This window comes from Neoarius graeffei, chromosome 28 (assembly GCF_027579695.1).
Source record: "Neoarius graeffei isolate fNeoGra1 chromosome 28, fNeoGra1.pri, whole genome shotgun sequence".
Classification (NCBI taxonomy): Eukaryota; Metazoa; Chordata; class Actinopteri; order Siluriformes; family Ariidae; genus Neoarius; species Neoarius graeffei.
The window spans coordinates 9,069,115-9,089,152 of record NC_083596.1 but is presented as its reverse complement, the minus strand read 5'-3'; the positions used below and the strand labels follow the sequence as shown (position 1 = coordinate 9,089,152).

Sequence of the window (20,038 nt, the reverse complement as noted above, 5' to 3'; positions counted from 1 at the left end):
ACAAAGTTTCAAACTTTTCCCAGTCTGCTTTTAAAAAGTTAAACCTCCCTCCTATCCTGTCCAACTCAGCAGGTAACCTCAGTCCAAAAGTTCCTATAGTTGGAAAATGATCGCTGCCCAAATTATAAGGGTCAAGCACTTCCCATTCACTCTTACCTGCCAACTCGCCAGAAACTAACATCAAGTCCAAACATGAAGGGGTTAAAGAACCTAGCTGCACTCTCGTAGGATGCCCATCATTAAGACACACCAAATTAAAATCCTGCATAATATTCTCAACTACCACTCCATTACCATCAGTCTTACTGCTTCCCCATAGTACATTATGTGCGTTGAAATCCCCTGTCCATATAACTGGAGGGCGTACTTGTCTCATTACATCTTCAAGCTCAGCTGCGCTCAGACATAGACATGGATTATAAAAATTGAGCAGTGAAATTCTTCTAGTAATGCTCCAAATTTCTGTCACAATTAGTTCTAAAGTGGACTCTATTGGCATAACTCTATATTCTATGCCGGCCTTACTAAATGTTGCGCATCCTCCCCCTTTGCCTGTCACTTCTATCTTTGCGAACAGACACAAACCCAGGCAAAACAAAATCTAAAGTGGGCTTAAGCCATGTCTCCTGGACACAAATAACATGACAAACGATTTCACTGGTGGTAACAAACCTTTTAAATTCCTGACCATTCCCAATTAGACTACGGGCGTTCCATTGCAGGAGATTAAAGGACATCTACCCTTCCCCTCGCTACTCTGAGACACCATAACACGGCCCTCACCATCTTTAAGAAATTGAAACAAAGATTCAGGGGATATGTTCACTTGTAAATATTTCCCTGCGGCCATTGAGACAAGTTTGATCACATCAGACCTATTGGAAACCTTAGAAAACTTCGACCCAGAGACTACATCAGAGATAAACGCCAGAAAATCAACCTTCTTGATGATAAAGCTATCACTTGGAGGGGAAATAACTTGAACTCTAGGAGGCAGCGGCTGCTGTGATAAATGGTTACCAACATCCTTATTCACCCTTTTCAAGGCCTCAGCATATGACACGCGTTCATTTGTCCTAATTTTCTGCACTTCCAAGGCATTCGCATAAAACCGGCACCCCTTATAAGCTGCACTATGTTCTTCCCTACAATTTGGGCAGCATAAGGCCGACGCACAGTCCTCGTAACTATGGTCCCCCCCGCACTTGCCACACTTTCTTTTCCCTCTGCATACAGCCGCGACATGTCCATACCTCTGACAATTAAAGCACCGCAGAGGGGGTCTAATATAAGGCTTCACTTGAAAACTCAAATACCCAAGTCCAAGCCGTCTCGGAATAGAATCCGAGTCAAATGTCAACAGTACTGTTTGACTGGCCATTTTCTCATTGTTTTTAGTGATTTGAAAACGCTTAACCTCAAAAATCTTTGCCCCTTTCACTCTGCGCAAAATTTCATCATCAGTGATTTCAGTAGGCACTCCATAAATTACACCTTTAGCCCTGGGGCCTGTCCCCGGTTCATAAACCTCCACATCACAATTTAAGGATGTTACGGCAAGGGCCCGTTCTTGTTGAGTTTTGGAATGACAGACCACTAAAATCCTTCCATTAGCAAGTGATTTCGCGTATTGGAAACTCCCCATTTCTCTCGCCAAACATTCAGCCAGTTGCATTTTGTTCAAAGTCTTAGCCCCATTGCCTTTCAGTTTCACAATTACAAAACACTCGCCAGCTTTCCTTACTTTTAAGCACTGTGACTCCCCATCACTCCCTGTACTAAATTTACTATGTCTCTCTCTCTTGTACGTTTGTTCCCTTGGCTTTTACCCACAAGGTGATATTCCTCTCCCCCACTATCCATACTATCGGAGAACCCCATACCGTCCCCCGAATAAGACGAAGGCATACTACGAAAAATCGTAGTTTAGCCTTAATTTGGTGTTACTACTGCTTTCTACCACCGAGATTTGCCCCCTCCCCTGATCGCCCCCCTCCCACTCCCCTGATCGCCCCCCTCCCACTCCCCTGATCGCCGATCCCCTGATCGCCCCTCCCCTGATCGCCCCCCCCTCCCCCCCCTTTTTTGGTGACAGTGAAAAATATATTGTTATAAACTTTTCACGTGATTACGTGACACTGATTTATTTATTTTTTTAAATTCTGCTTTGGCAGCAATATTGCTTCTGTATGTTTGAATATAGCACACCTGGAAATAAATATCTTCCCTGCACTTACGTCTGTCTCAACTCCACATTCGTGACATAGTGTTTGCTTCGAATGCGGTTAATGACCTTACACGAATCACAGGGCCTTGTATAAATGTCATGATGGTCTTGTGGTAGATCATTAACACAGAGCCTGTTCGAGGTCACTGTGAGAAAGGTGTAAAGAAGTAATAAAATCAGCTGGATATTTCTGTCACAATGTGTCAGCATTTTCAAATATTCAGTAACTACTTTTTCCTGGTCAGCGGCATGATGGGTCAGAAACCTATCCTGGGAACAAGGCAGGAGTTTTTTTTTTTTTACCTAGATGGGATGCCAGTTCATCACATGCACACAAATGTTCACACACTCATTCATACCTAGGGGCAATTTAGCATAGCAAGTCTGCCTACATTTGTTTTTATGGACAGTGGAAGCAGTGACGGAGCCAGACAATTTTTCTAGGGGTAGCCAGACTGAGACCATTGTTCACACAGGGATGGCACATAAACTGATTTATTTTTTCGCGGTGCGGTTTCCATCAAATCCTGCGCTCTGACTGGCTGGCGAGCGGGTCCGTATCCTATGGCACAGACCCAAGTTACAGACCCAGGTTATGGACCTCTGGCGACTCGCTCGTTCACAACAACAACAAACATAGTAGCATTTTTTGTCAAAATTTATAAGATTTATTTATAAGATTATCAAAAATCTCAAATTTTTGCCAGCATTTCTCAGGAGAATAGCATTAATTTTACAGCATGGACAGCGATAACGACAGTGTTCACAGCGAAAGTGAGTTTTACTACCCTGAGGAAGACAAAATAAAACATTCCAGGAGAAAGCTAAAAACCTGTAACTTGATAGCGCCAAGCAAAAACATGGCTGAATCCTCAATGACTCAATTTTGTATAAATAGGGGACTACATAGGCGACAAAATGTAGTTTTTTTCCTGCCATGGAAGGGCACTTGTATACCGAGGAGGAAACAATTTTCATTACAGCTGTGAACGAGGATTCAAAATGGCGGCTCGCCTCAGCTCGGTTTTCCCTTTCGGGCGCTCTCGTTTTCTGTTAGAATTTGGTAAAGAAAAAAATAAATATATTATTTACCAGCTTAAGGTCAGTCTGTATGGTGAAATACTGTGACCTCGGCCTTGAATACGGACCTCAGCCCAGTGAGCCTCGATCAGTACTTTCAAGACCTTGGTCACGGAATTTCACGATACGGACCTCCCAGCTGGTAAATAACACATATATACACTACCGTTCAAAAGTTTGGGGTCACTCAGACAATTTTGTGTTTTCCATGAAAAGTCACACTTTTATTTACCACCATAAGTTGTAAAATGAATAGAAAATATAGTCAAGACATTTTTCTGGCCATTTTGAGCATTTAATCGACCCCACAAATGTGATGCTCCAGAAACTCAATCTGCTCAAAGGAAGGTCAGTTTTATAGCTTCTCTAAAGAGCTCAACTGTTTTCAGCTGTGCTAACATGATTGTACAAGGGTTTTCTAATCATCCATTAGCCTTCTGAGGCAATGAGCAAACACATTGTACCATTAGAACACTGGAGTGAGAGTTGCTGGAAATGGGCCTCTATACACCTATGGAGATATTGCACCAAAAACCAGACATTTGCAGCTAGAATAGTCATTTACCACATTAGCAATGTATAGAGTGGATTTCTGATTAGTTTAAAGTGATCTTCATTGAAAAGAACAGTGCTTTTCTTTCAAAAATAAGGACATTTCAAAGTGACCCCAAACTTTTGAACGGTAATGTATATCTTCTTGTTATTTTTCTGTGTGGCGAGTCGCTGTAGGTCTAGTGGTGTTTCTTGGTCACTCACTCAATTTGGGCAGCCAGTGACTGCCATGTAGAATTACATCATGAAGACCTGCATAATAAGTTTTTAATGTATTACTAAGCTGATTTAAAAAAAACAACAACCTTAAACAGTTGTGAAAATTGTGCCTTTTTAATTGGTGATAAAGCTCACAATAATTAAAAAACATACACCCACACTATATAAGAGAAGGTACTTATAGTCAGGCCCGCCGACGGGGGGGACAAACGGGTATGTTGTCCCGGGCCCGGGAATGGGGGGGGCCCCCAGAACTGGGCTCTCATGAAGTTGCGATTATTTTATTTCATTTCAAAATGTGTTGATTTGGGGGAGAAATGTGCTATATTTGCATTCAATAAATGATTTCTAGATCTTTTGCCTTTATTGTCTTTGAAAAAGGCATCAGTAACCCCCTACCACCCCTAATGCAAAAATGGTTTGGTCTGACTCTTTGATTAAGGGGAAAAAAAACGACATCGTTCGATCATAGTGCTTCGACAATCCGCGTGTGTGCCATTTGCCAACATGCACAAGTCAGGAGCACAGAAAAGAAAAGAAAAGAGAAAAAGAGAGGAAGAAACCAAGAGACTCAGGGGCTCACTGCATAAATATTTTAAAAAAGATTCGGATGATGCAGCAGGTACTAGCAAAGGCAGTGGGGCAGCTGAGCCACACAGCCAACTTTTTCCAGCCCTGTAAAGTAACCCCAACCAAGGCACGCGCGGCACGCAATTCATGTTACAAACGAGGGGAGAGCAAGTCACACTGAACACCATATCAAACGCACAGGGCATTGAATCATTGCATAACCACAACGGCTTAATAACATTGTGTTTCATATATCTGATTGAAGCTAAGAATTAGCTTCAATCATAGCCCGCATTAGCGCATTAGTCCGCAATCATATCCCGCCGTTTCTCGAGCGGTGTGTTCTTCTCTGCTTTTCACACTGGACAGTACGCACGCACAACAAAAGTCCGGCGCATTGCATTTCGCACCTGAATAGTTGCAGACTAAGGAAATGTTAAAACTGTAAAAATGTTGAAATGCTAAAATGAAATGGTTGTTGACCGGTTGAATGGTTTTTGAATACCTGTCATTTAAAGTGCCATTCCACCATTGGATGTATTCTTTGGCATAAAATACAATATATTTTGACAACATATATAAATGGTATCACTAGATAGAGGAATCTTTTAGCTTCAAAATGATATATCAAACATAATTTTTTGACAACGACAAGTATATTAATTTTGCGACCAAAGTCACCTACCCTTTTAATTTCCGCGCGTGATGTCATCGGCAGGGGGCGGCACGGTGGTGTAGTGGTTAGCGCTGTCACCTCACAGCAAGAAGGTCCTGGGTTCGAGCCCCGTGGCCGGCGAGGGCCTTTCTGTGTGGAGTTTGCATGTTCTCCCCGTGTCCGCGTGGGTTTCCTCCGGGTGCTCCGGTTTCCCCCACAGTCCAAAGACATGCAGGTTAGGTTAACTGGTGACTCTAAATTGACCGTAGGTGTGAATGTGAGTGTGAATGGTTGTCTGTGTCTATGTGTCAGCCCTGTGATGACCTGGCGACTTGTCCAGGGTGTACCCCGCCTTTCGCCCGTAGTCAGCTGGGATAGGCTCCAGCTTGCCTGCGACCCTGTAGAAGGATAAAGCGGCTAGAGATAATGAGATGTCATCGGCAGGTTCCCCTTCTTGTGTACCGTGTAACGTGGCACATATCAGCAATGGCGGATAGAACGCGATAAAAATAATACCAATACATCTAGCTAATAGCAATAAATCTAGCTAACTGAAAGATTAACTCAATTTTTTGCTATTTTTTTGGCCCCCATATACGAGGAGAAATGACTCTCTCACTTTGGGGGTTTCCTGGTCTAAAAATAGACCGACACGTGGTACACAAGAAGAGGAACCTGCCGATGACATCACGTTTCACTACCACGCGGAAATTAAAAGGGTAGGTGACTTTGGTCGCAAAATTAATATACTTGTCGTTGTCAAAAAATTATGTTTGATATATCATTTTGAAGCTAAAAGATTTCTCTGTCTAGTCATGTCATAAAATATATTGTATTTTATGCCAAAGAATACATCCAATGGTGGAATGGAACTTTAAGGGTTGGAGTGAGTAGAGACTGGGATAAGAGAGGTGTGTGTGTGTGTGTGTGTGTGTGTGTGTGTGTGTGTGTGGGTTGGCCCGGGGGGGCCCATTCAGAGCATTTTGTCCCGGGCCCAGCCAAAGCTGTCAGCGGCCCTGCTTATAGTACCGTGGTACGTTCCGATTTTTTAGAATTCCATCTGTGATTCGGAAAGAGGAAACTCTGAGGCTTAGTACAGAGAAATGAGGGGATCAGGACACTTCGTCCAATGACCATTTCGTCCAATAGTTAATACATTTCGTCTAAAGCCTTTTTCAGATGCACTATCAATTATTTTATATTTCAGGTATTCCGGTGTTCACGAACAAAACCCCCACGAGAGCACTGCTCTGTGCCTAAAGATTTAACATGATCCAGCCGGCTTTAAAAATTAATAACTTGGCCAACGGCGCTCACAGCAAAGCGAAATTTGACAGGCACCTCCCTCTAAGCCTCCCCCTTGGAAAGAGCATAGTCTCAGGGCAGTAGGACCGTGTCTCAGCCCGGGATTCCCAAACGAAGCCCCCGCGAGAGCACTGCTCTGTGCCTAAAGATTTAACATGATCCATACTATGGCACTCGTTTGCTTTACAAAAATGTGTTTTGCTTCGGGCAAATTCCATTGAGAATTCCTCCTTTTTTCGAACAAACAAATACCTGAAATATAAAATAATTGATAGTGCGTATGAAAAAGGCTTTGGACGAAATGACCTGTATTCGTACTCGATGGTCGACAGAAGTGTCTTATCTTCAGAAAAGCCTGATTTTTTTAAATAATATGGGTCAAAACCACACACATCTATCTTCGCTCGAATGTTCCAATCGTGAGAATACTGTGAAAATTCAGCATTGTTTACAGACACGCTTTCAGCCATCCTAGTTGCTTTGTATATCCACCATCATGGCGGACGTTCATGAGGTAGCACATTTTGATCACGTGGTTGCAAGTAATTTATAGACAGCTACTTGTTCTTCTTCTGTAATTGTGTTGGTGGTGGTTGATATTCAAGTTGAGTGTATTACCGCCACTTACTGTTTGGGTGGAGAACTACTGGTGTGAGAGTGCGCTGTTGAATTGCGTCCATATGGGAACAACTGCATACAGACATAGTTCCGCAAAAAAGTTGCTGACAAAGCGGTGTTGGGGTTTGCCAGAAATTAATTTAGGGTGGCCTTGGCTACCATTGGCCACCCATTGTCTCCACCCCTGAGTGGAAGGAAACCACAGATCCTGGAGGAAACCCATGCAAAAAACCTGCGAAACTCTAAACCAGATTAGGATCGAACCAGAGGACCTTGAGCTGTGAGGTGACAATGCTACCCACTGTACCACTTGTGTTTTTGATAATTAGCTTATTTGGATAATTAGTGCTGACACACATGAAAGATCATTTACCCATGACTTCTGTAAAGAGGTGATCCCATTTCACCTTGCTCATGCAATGATACAGTACATCTTGAAGGACAATAAACAATATATTTTTCACTCTCTGTGGGAAATCCATGTCATCTGTATAGCCCAAGCCAGGTGCTGGAACATAGGATACTGGTGCCGGCATTTGCCCACAAAGTCGTTCCATAACATTCCCAAAACTTAACCTGAAACTGTGTATAAATGGCAGGTTGAGCTTCTGTGCTAGCAGTTCCCCACATACAGCCACAGGGTCAATCAGAAGAACATCAAACTGTTCCTTTCTCCACTTCTCCAGCAGATCTTCACGTGCAAAAAGCTCCCTGCATAATACTTGATTCTGCTTTAACATATTGTCAAATAGTTCAGCAAACTTCCAAGCAGCCTGGATCATGTTGGTATTTGGCAGGTCATATATCCAGTATTTTAAAATACTGTCCAAGGTGTCAGTAACATCCTTCTTGCTGTAAGGCACCTGTATGATCTCCACATTGCAGCCCAGAGCTGGATCTATCATTATCGAAGGTGTAGCGCTGTGCGTAATGATGGTCGCACTGTGTCCTCTAGCTGTAAGCTCCTCTATGATGATTTTCATGTTGAGCCAGTGACTGAATTCCGCAGGCCAGATGAGGATTTTCCCTGCTGTCACACACAGTGGAGCATGGCTCAGACTGAGCAGGAAAAGAAGGCTGAGAGCAACTCCTCCACATGCACTCATGATGGCAAGATGATCAGCCTTCTAGCTCACACATGGAATAAGCCAGAGCAGAAAACCTGCAATGCTCCACATTCATCATAAAACAAAACTTTGACCTTTATTCCCAACAAGAGAGGAGCGGTCTTGCAGATTTAGTGACACTGCCTAAGTAATGATTGACTAATACAGGATCAGCCACTGTAATTACATGAAAGTAGATGTTCTACAAATCAGATACTACACAGCTCAGCCAACATTACCGCAGGGCAGGCAGACACAAAACCTATGCTATGCCTATCACCATGTGTGGCTATTATAAAAATCATAAACACTATCAATGAAAAAGTGGACATATATTTGGCATATCAGGTGAAAATTCAAATTCAATCCAAATTGCTTGATACTGGTCTTATTGAATTCAGAATCGAATGCAGAACAACATTCTTTTTACAGAATTAAAATAGGTTTATCCGTTCTTGAGATATTACAAATCAAAGATTGAAAAACTGGCTTAATTTTTAGAAAACTGCCGTAATATTCTGTATGAGGATCACATGGTCCAAAATGGGCCTCATTAACCAATGAGATCAAATGTTTTTCATCACAAGTTTTCTATTTTTTCCAAGATATTTACATGGAAATTGGCAGACAAATAGATGGTTGTATACGGAATATTAGGGCTGTAATGATACACCCAACTCGCGATTCGATTCGTATCGCGATTTTTGACCCACGATTCGATACACCCACGATTTTTTTTAAACGTATTTTTAAAGTAGTAAATTTGACTTAACATTTACTTACTTACATTAACTATTTAATAACAAATAATTCAGACCACTGCAGAGAATGAGTAATATGTATGCAAAACTGAACAAATGTATATCCAAAGACTGTTTTATTTCTCAAAATAATACTGTTGAGCCGGAAGCTCTGTTTTTTTCGGTTCTGAAAAAGTCATTTTTCCAAATCGCGTAAATCCGTTAAGATTTTTTTTTGGGGGGGTGGCTCTCTCACTGTCTCACTCTCATAGGGCCAATGATTTTCTGTGATCGCAGAAAACAGATGGAAATTACGGAATTTTTATAGTGAAACATTGCTCGCCTGTCAAAGTGTAACTGCCGCAGAAGGTTTCTGCCCAAGCAGACATGCCTTCAGTGTTGCCAGATATTACTAACGTTTTCCACCCCAAAATATGTTCAAAACCAGCCAAAAAGCACCTAAACCCGCCCAATCCGGCAACACTGCATGCCTTTCCAGTCAAGTGATTGTGATTGGCTTGTGGCACACCTAGCCAGCCAACGAGCTGCTTGTTTACAGATTTGCTCCCCGTGTCGCAACCAGAATGGCGACCGCTTAAAAGAAATGAATGCTCTGCCAGTGGCGAGTGTGGACGTTGCGTGACTCGCAGAAGATTGTCGTAGGTCGGCGAAAAAACGACTTACTAATAGATATAAAAAATAAAAGTAATTTAAGTAAGTTTAAAATGTAATTTAAATAAAAAGTAAAGTATTCATAAATTGAAGTTTGGAAGCACCTCTGTTTTTGGGCTGAGGAGAAGTTTGAAAGGGTGTACCGCGATTCTGTCTTCTTGTATCGCGACACGGATCGTGGCTCTGCGTATCGCGATTTCGATACGCATATTGTTACCGCCCTACTGAATATAAAGTTTGAAAAATGAATAAAAACCAATTCTGCAAATTAGTATTTAATTAGCATTAATTATGCTTATTAGGTAAAATGTTAAATCAGTACACTCAATAAAAAAAGTAATAAAAGATTTATAATACTCTTTGTGCTCTGTAGGCCTTTGTATTTCTCTAAAGTATAGCTTACTAGTGTTTATATTAAAGAATATAAATGATAAATATTCACAGCTTTCAAAACAAACCTCAAAAAAACCCTGATCTGATCCACATCCAATAAACAATTCCAGTAAATTGAACTGAAATTGACACTCACGTTTCTGACTTCTGTTTTTTTTTTTAAATCTCATTCCGACCACTAAGATCTCAATATTTTTCATCAAAACAACTACAGTTATATTCTGAAATAGTTATTTATTTACATGAGGCCATTATTAAAAAATGTTCTGTTTCCGGTCCACCAGCCGGGTGAGTGCCATTTGTGCGGTTGAAATTTTTTTTTTTAACGCCGGTTTTTCGACATTTTTTTCGGGTTCGTAAATCTAAAATCGAACTTGACATTTACGCATTCCGCACAGAATATAGAACTGAATTAGCTCTGTGCATGCGCCGTGCGGCACAAAAAAAATGGCAGCCACCATGAAGGAAGGAGATCCGGAGTTTTCAAACATTTGCTTAAGTGTGAAATTGCAAAATGGTATTCTAGCGAACAACAAAATAGTAAAGATTCAGAAAAACAAATCATTCAGTGATCATTTTAATAGTGTAATTTCATCCGAACTAGGCCTAACGGTCGATTTAGAACTACAAAAAATCCGTGTGTCGGACCATCACAAACCATTACTGGAAAATTCGTTGGATCTTGATCCATCCAAGACTTTACAAACAGCTTTTGAGTTTTGTTATGTGAAATTCATTACCTACTTTGTTAATGACCCTGACAGATCTATAGGAGAACCTAAAGGCCCAGTCCCACTGGCCGATGGACACAAAACGTATGCAAAAAGGACACAGCGGACGAGCAAAATTTCGGGGGTGGCTCTATCCATTTTCATCCGCTCCAGAAATGGACAAAATTGGCGAAAATTTGCGAAAACAGAACGGAAAAGAACGGACGTGGGTAGTATATAGCGGGGATGTTAAACGCATGTTCATAGGAAGCCTAGCGGATGAAAGCGGATGGAAGTGGATGACAGCTCCGAAGGGGTTACCGGTGATAACTGAGAAGCGGACGCATAGCAGAAAGAGCGGATGCATAGCGGATTAAGGGGATGCATCACGTACACCTAACGGAAACAAAGGGCATGTTGCACGGATGTATATCGGATGCAGACCGATTGTCCGCTAGTTGTCCTTCTACATACTCTAGACATACTCCAGACATCCTCAATATACGAGATACATCCCAGATATAAACGCTTTGTCCGTTTTGAATACTTTATATACGAGATGCATACGCTTATATCCTTTCTATTTCCGTGCTACTAACGATGAATAGACGTTTCATGTACCTTATCTTTCCTCCCTCTTTCCGTTTTCAGCTGCAGCGGATGTGAGTTGCGAGGATGCCCAGAGGATGCAGAGAGGATACAGCAGACGTTTAACGGATGATAACGGACATAGAACGTTTGTTGCTCGTATATGTCGCGGATTTACATCGTACACGGCGGAAAGTTCATCCGTTCTAAAAGTTTTGTGCAGCTCAAAACTTTTTGCGCGGATGAAATCACAGTGGACGGATGCCCGATGGATAGAGCGTATGAAGCACGTATGCAATGAGTACACAACGGATGCATAGCGTTTTCCAACGGATGGCAAAGATTTTTTTACGTTTTACATCCTCTTTGCATCCGTAAGTGCAGTGGGACCGGGCCTTAAGGCTACGTTCACACTGCAGGCTGAAGTGACTCAAATCCGATCTTTTCGCCCATATGTGACCTGTATCCGATCTTTTATTGGCAATATGAACGACACAGATCCGATTTTTTCAAATCCGACCCAGGCCGTTTGGATATGTGGTCCTAATTCCTATCCCTATCCACTCTTTTCATATGCGACTTCAGTCTGAACTGCCAGGTCGCATTCATCCGACTTACACGTCATCAACAAGCCACAAACGTCACTATTCTGCGCTGAAGTAGGCAGCGGGTCTCTCAAAAAAAGTTACAACAACATGGTGCATAATCACGGGCGCAGATAGAGGGTGGGACTCGTCCCACCCAGATTTAAATTAACCTCGTTCGGTCCCCCCCACTTATAGGGAGGAAAAAACGTCTATGCTGTCTTTCTTTGCATAAGGCAAACCTCACGGAAAAATCAAAAGACTAATTACCATTCGGTTTATTGAGGTGCACAGCAGTGTATACATAGTTGCAACAACTCACATAAAACAAAACAAAGACTGATATTCGGTTGGTTGAGCTGCGCAGACTGCACAGGTTGCGAGCTCGAGCTTGGTTGCTGTGGTTACTAACAACAAGTTTGACAGGCGTATCGGGGTTGGTTTGCTGGCAGCTTTGTCCCCCCCAGTTTTTTGTCCCTCCCAGTTCAAAAAACGTATCTGCGCCCCTGCGCATGACATCAATGCGAGGGACGCTTCGGGCTGTGAAGGTTCTGAATCTTCTCAATGGAAGGACGCAGAGGTTAGGGAGCTGATTTCCATTTGGGGGGATGCAGCTATTCAAGCTAGATTGGATGGGTCATACCGCAACCGGGCGGTTTTACTTCCGTAAACACTGGCCATGCTCACTGCGTGTGACGTCGTCGTATCCTGCAATGCGCATGCGGAACACTTTTAGGTCGCTTTTCGTTCATACTGAGGATCACATACAAGTCGCATATATTTGTTAATGTGAACGACCTCACAAAAAAATCGGATTTCACAAAAAAATCTGAATTGAGCATTAAGCCTTGCAGTGTGAACGTAGCGTAATAGATCTATTCAAAATGAGAACGGAACTCTTACACTACGTTCACACTGCAGGCTGAAGTGACTCAAATCCGATTTTTTTCGCCCATATGTGACCTGTATCCGATCTTTTATTGACAATATGAACGACACAGATCCGATTTTTACAAATCCGACCCAGGCCGTTTGGATATGTGGTCCTAATTCCGATTCCTATCCGATCTTTTCATATGCGACTTCAGTCTGAACCGCCAGGTCGCATTCATCCGACTTACACGTCATCAACAAGCCACAAACGTCACTATTCTGCGCTGAAGTAGGCGGCGGGTCTCTCAAAAAAAGTTACAAAAACATGGCGCATGACACGTTCCTTTGAACGGAGGTTGCAGTCACTACCCCGCAGAACGCCTGAGCCAAAACCCTTGCCCTCTTCCTTCTCAACCTCCTCCTTAACATCAGGCTATTGTGCATGTTCTGGCTCCGTCGCAACAACAACTGCATCATCGCCAGGTACTCCACGCTGGCTACTGTCATACACAGGAAACTTTAGGTTACTTCCGTAAACACTGGCCATGCTCACTGCGTGCGACGTCGTCGTATCCTGCAATGCGCATGCGGAACACTTTTAGGTCGCTTTTCGTTCATACTGAGGATCACATACAAGTCGCATATATTTGTTAATGTGAACGACCTCACAAAAAAATCGGATTTCACAAAAAAATCGGAATTGAGCATTAAGCCTTGCAGTGTGAACGTAGCGTTACATAAAAATTCTGAATGTCAAACGAGTGCAGTGCAGCACAAAGTTTAGTGTTCAAAACATTAAGTACCTTTGTAAAAGTTTTGCAAATGTTGCAGTCAGCATTTAAAATGCTAACTTAAAGTTTTTGTACAAGTTTCAGTTGATTAAACTGTCATTTTATTAAATGTGTCTGCTTTTGTAATAAATAAGTACTGAAAGAAAAAGCAAACAGCATTGCGATTTCTTATCCATCCATATAAAAATCCCTCCCTCCCTACTGAAAATTTTTTTTGCTCACCCGGTGGACAGGAAACGGATTTTTTTTAAGGATGGCCTAAGTCAGTTTGATTTGAAAAAAAAAAAAAAGTAGGTAAAGCTATGAAAACTCACTTCAAAGTCTCCCGTGAATCATAACATCAAAACCAGCTGACGGAAAATTTTGCTGAATACTTCATCAGAAACAGTGAGAGCGAGAGAACATCCCTATAAACGTTATCCGATTGATATTCACAAGTAATCCAGTCGGAAACCGATCAGAAGAGAGAGAGCCTGACTGCTTTCCTGTGGCTCAAAAAGCACCGGCAGTTTCCCAACATCCCGCGAGCAGAGTTTTTACTCTGTTGTACCAACTTCAACCTGCCGTTACTCCCAAAGTACTGAACAGATCTTAACGAGATCAATTTCTTTGGAAAGCAGAAATTATAAACTTTTTAACGATCATATTCACAATACAGGGTTAGATCTTAACACTAGCCCGCTAGCCCGTGGCTAGTGCAGATAGCCATGGGCTAGTGCAAAATCTCTGCTACTAGCCCGTGTTGGCTAGTGCAATAACTTGACATGGGTGTGGCCATTAGATCTCATTTATGTTTGTTACCCTGACAGTATTGCTACATGTATGTGCACAATTAATGAATATTTTTTGTATGGAATGTTTACTTGTACAAGAATTAGTCATGTTCTTTTCTAGTCCAAGATAAGTTTATGATTTCAGTTCTAGTCCATTTCTATAAGAATTTGCTATGTTTTTTTCCAGTCTAAGGCAACTGAATGATTTCAGTTCTAGTCCATTTTGCGAGATTACTACATGTACTAGTCTACTTAACTGTAAGCAATGACTACCTCTTTTATACTTCAAAGTGACAATTATGGTTTGTAACACAAAGTCACATATGAGAACCATAATGGATTGAATAAAGTACTGGTTTTGTTACACTGAATTGGGAGCTTCTGTTGTTTCAACTTGTTCATTGTTTAGTATTTAAAATTCTTTCAATTGTCACAGGAATTGGGCTTAAAATAGCGGGCTAGTGCAACACTCTGCGGGCTAGTGCAATTTGCAAGCCACTAGCCCGGCTGGCTAGTGCAGAAAAACCTTAAGATCTAACCCTGCAATAGAAAATATTCAAGAGTTAAGCAATGACAAACTTGACTATTGTCATGTGTAACTAGATATACCAACATTTTGGCATTTTACACTCAGGACCGTACCACAACAAGGCAGACACTCAAATGAAAAATGACCATAAAATCCACACTTTACTGATAAGTGCACTATGTACAGAGAATGGGAAAAAGCGGTTGGTGGAAGTAGATGGCGGCTCCATTGAAGTGCCTCAGTTTGGACTTTGTGAATGCTGATATGTTGGAAAAAAAAGTGGCATAAGGGCTATTGAGATATAAAGTAACCCTGGTAAAAATATCAAAGTAGACTGTGGAACACCAAGGTTTAAGTGACACAGGCAGGTTGATGTATTAAAAAGATGAATAAGTGCCCTGTGGAACTCGAATAACCCCTAAGTACTTGATTCACACGCTGTATTGCCCACTGCCTCATACCTGTGAAGGAGAAAGAGCTGGAAAAACACAGCGCACTAATGTTTACACTTGGGTATGGAAACGGCCGAAGTTTATCCTCATTATAATGAACGAGGTTGCAACAAACATGGCGGAACTGGCGGCCTCCGACACAGAAGCGAGCGCTCGAGAGCCAGCAATATTTACTCGGCTTGTCTGCCGTGTTTTTTCCCCCCGCTCTTTTCTGGTGAGTTTTGCCTCTGATAATGTCAGACACTCCCTTAAAATCATCGTTTTTTTGTCTCGATTTAGGAGTCTTCGTTCGATCTGGCCGAGCCGCTGTGTTTGCTGTGGCTCTGTGGTTGCGACCTCTGACCTGCGTATGACCTCATATAACCTTTCCAAACTGGCTGCTGAGCGGGCAGTTTGTAAACAGACTAACACGTGGTTAGGACGCCCCGCATTAGGGAAAAAAAAAAAAAAAATGTATTGAAACAAGATGATGCATACCTCAGCCCTGCGATGACCTGGCGACTTGTCCAGGGTGTACCCCACCTCTCGCCCATAGTCAGCTGGGATAGGCTCCAGCTTGCCTGCAACCCTGTAGAGCAGGATAAGCGGCTACAGATAATGGATGGATGGATGATGCATACCAGCTATGGGGATGGGTATCAGCTCGAACAATTCAGAAAGGGGGGTGGATTAAACGATTCCTAAACCAGCACATCGACACACCTGTGTCACTTTAATAAGGTGTTACTCAGCAATCAGAATTTTAGTTATTTATAGTTTGGAATCAATGCCCACATGGTGGTACAGTGGATATACGAGATTGCCACCTCACAGCTCCAGGGTCCACAGTTTAATCCTGAGCTCAGGTTAGTGTCTTCACAGAGTTTCTCTGCATAGTCTTACTACAGTATATCTGTGGAGGCTTCCTCCAGGTTCTCTGTACAATGGAGCAATAGAGCTTTCAGAAAGGCAGATTAGAGAAGGTTTGGGATGAACAGGGAAGGGTGCCTGGCCTGGAATGTATAAAGAAGACAATTTGTGAGGAAGAGTGTCGGGATGAATACAGGAGGGTTTGGAATTAAGAAGACGAGGACTGGGATTAAGAGGGAAGGTTTGGGATGTGTGAAGGAAGGCTTGGGTATCACAGGGAGCAACTGGGGTTAAGAACAAAGAAGCCAATGAAGGAAAAGAAGGTACAAAGAACAAAAAGGCTACCAAGAGGTATCTAGCTGGGGTGATGAAAGGACACGATTAGTTACTTGCAGTGGCAGAACAACTGCACACAAGGCCCTGGGGCAAAACACCAATCAGGGCGCCCCCACATGGCGAAATTGCAAACAAACAAATTAGAAGGCTTGTGGCATATAGGCCTACTCAGGCTATATCTAACAAAAAGCAGTTTTTAAGAACGTAGCCTTTGGACCTAGCCATGGCAAAATTGCAAACAAACAGAAGGCTTGTGGCATATAATCAGTCTATATTAGAACAGAACGTGCTCAAAGTTTTTTTATTATTATTATTTTTATTATAGGCCTACATAGCCTGTATTTTCCATTCCTTTTTTATTATGTTCCAAATAGACACTAAACAACAACAAAAAAATCCAGCAATCATGAATGATACACCCTCATTGTGTAAGCACGTCTTCAACTACAAAGCCGACACAGAAACCGGAGTTCGTCATTAAAAAGGCTGCGGAGCGCAAGGCGCGTCGAATAAGTCGTTGACTATTTGAGGGATGTTAAGCGCTCTTGCTCGCTCATTCTCAATTGATAAAATGGCCAACCCACAAGTCTCTCATGACCCATTGCGCTCCTGAGATAATTTATCAATTTTAATTTGGAGAAAGAGCGCTCTGCTGTCGCAACTGAGACGGGGAGAGTGAGAAAAAGCAAGAAGTCCGTGCACACCTCACTAAGGCTACGTTTACATTAGACCGTATCTGTCTCGTTTTCTTCGCGGATGCACTGTCCGTTTACATTAAACCGCCTGGAAAACCCGGGAAACGGGAATCCGCCAGCGTCCACGTATTCAATCTAGATCGTATCTGGTCCGGTGCTGTGTAAACATTGAGAATACGCGGATACGCTGTGCTGAGCTCTAGCTGGCGTCTCATTGGACAACGTCACTGTGACATCCACCTTCCTGATTCGCTGGCGGTGGTCATGTGACGCGACTGCTGAAAAACGGCGCGGACTTCCGCCTTGTATCACCTTTCATTAAAGAGTATAAAAGTATGAAAATACTGCAAATACTGATGCAAATACTGCCCATAGTGTAGTTATGATTGTCTTTAGGCTTGCCATCCTTCCACTTGCAAGTAGTAAGTGATATGCGCTGAGATCACACACACAGCGGCTCAGTCCCGAATCGTGGCTTGTGCACTTCACTCGCGCGCTGTGTGAGCTGCGCAGGGCCGGAGTGCGCACCCTCCAGAGGGCACTCGCTGTTCAGGACGGAGTGATTTGGAGCCCAGGATACCTGCGGAGCCGAGCGTATCCGTGTATTGGTGTTGCTGTGTGCACGGCTAACGGTTTTAGTGTAAATGCGAATCGTTTTAAGAACGTTAATCTGATGATCCGTTGATTCGATGTAATGTAAACGTAGCCTAAATGTAGAAGTTACTGCTGGATGATCAACTACCAGCAACCTGGCCAGGCTAAGCACAGATGTGTGTCTCGCTATCTGCTCCTTGAAACAAGCCCTAAATGACACTAGTTGACCAGGAAAGCTGGAGTCAATATCCCAATTATAGTGATCACAGTTGACGGGCCACTTCGTATAGCTCCTCCTCCTTGGCATGCTGGAGCGTATTTGGATGAATAGCCTCAAACAAATGAGCAGTCCGATTTCAACTGACAGACCTTTGTGACAGCTGCTGAATGATTACATCAAGGCATGCATAGAACACATTCACCTGAAAATAATGTTCTGCATCGGAAAGCCGACTATCTTCGCTAAGGTGATCAAAGTGGCGCTTCACTTTTTTCAACCTGGTGGCTACAAATTGCGTTTGACAAATTGCCCCATTTCACAGCCAATGCCAGAGTGGAAGCCTTTGGTGGGGTTTACATTAGACCGTATCAGCGGATCATCAGATTAACATTTTTAAAACGATTAGTGTGCACACAGCAACACCAATACACGATTCGCGTGCACACAGCAACACCAATACACGGATACGCTCGGCTCCGCAGGCATCCTGCGCTCCAAATCACTCCGCCCTGAACGGCGAGTGCCCTCTGGAGGGTGCGCACTCCGGCCCTGCGCAGCTCACAGAGCGCGCGAGTGAAGTGCACAAGCAGTGATTCGGGACTGAGCCGCTGTGTGTGTGATCCCAGCGCATATCACTTACCACTTGCAAGTGGAAGGATGGCAAGCCTAAAGACAATCATAACTACACAATGGGCAGTATTTGCATCAGTATTTGCAGTATTTTCATACTTTTATACTCTTTAATGAAAGGCGATACAAGGCGGAAGTCCGCGCCGTTTTTCAGCAGTCGCGTCACATGACCAACGCCAGCGAATCAGGAAGGTGGACGTCACAGTGACGTTGTCCAATGACAACGCCAGCTAGAACTCAGCACAGCGTATCCGCGTATTCTCAATGTTTACACAGCACCGGACCAGACACGATCTAGATTGAATACGTGGACCCTGGCGGATTCCCGTTTCCCGGCGTTTCAATGTAAACGGACAGTGCATCCGCGAAGAAAACGAGACAGATACGGTCTAATGTAAACTTGGCCTCAGTCTCATCAAACTGCTCCCTGTACTCCTGTAGAATTCGTACAGCATTCTGCAATAATGCAGACGCTTTGAGGAGATCAATGGTCTTCTCCTGCAGTACCTTTGAGATGGCATTAGTGCACTCCAAAATCTTTGTCTGAAGGCTGATTAAAAATATGAACTGAAATTTAGTAATGGCCTTTTTAAGTGCATCTGCCTCATCTCGTTCATTCGTTTTCTCGCTTGTAAGTGAGAGCTTTAATGACGTCTCCGTATCTGTACTTTAACGCAACAAGCGCATTGTAGCGGGAGGACCAGCGGGTTGGGCAGAGGCGTTTCAAGGTTATGTCCCTGCTCTCTGGGCTCAATAAGTCGCCAAGTAATGGCCATCTCTTAACACTGTTGGCAACCACATCATAAAACTGTACAAATTGTAAATAAAAACGGAATGCAATAATTTACAAATCTCAAAAACTGATATTGTATTCACAATAGAACATAGACAACATATCAAATGTCGAAAGTGAGACATTTTGAAATTTCATGCCAAATATTGGCTCATTTGAAATTTCATGACAGCAACACATCTCAAAAAAGTTGGGACAGGGGCAATAAGAGGCTGGAAAAGTTAAAGGTACAAAAAAGGATCAGCTGGAGGACCAAATTGCAACTCATTAGGTCAACTACCAATAGGTCATTAACATGACTGGGTATAAAAAGAGCATCTTGGAGTGGCAGCGGCTCTCAGAAGTAAAGATGGGAAGAGGATCACCAATCCCCCTAATTCTGCGCCGACAAATAGTGGAGCAATATCAGAAAGGAGTTCGACAGTGTAAAATTGCAAAGAGTTTGAACATATCATCATCTACAGTGCATAATATCATCAAAAGA

The 20,038-nt window shown here is 42.8% G+C and overlaps 1 protein-coding gene and 1 pseudogene across 1 annotated transcript in view; both read right to left on the bottom strand.

Annotated features, from left to right (window-relative positions):
- LOC132875918 (UDP-glucuronosyltransferase 2C1-like) overlaps positions 1-20,038 on the bottom strand; it is a 39,009-nt gene that overhangs the window by 15,326 nt on the left and 3,645 nt on the right. The window lies entirely within an intron of this gene.
- LOC132875390 (UDP-glucuronosyltransferase 2A2-like) lies at positions 7,469-13,573 on the bottom strand (annotated as a pseudogene).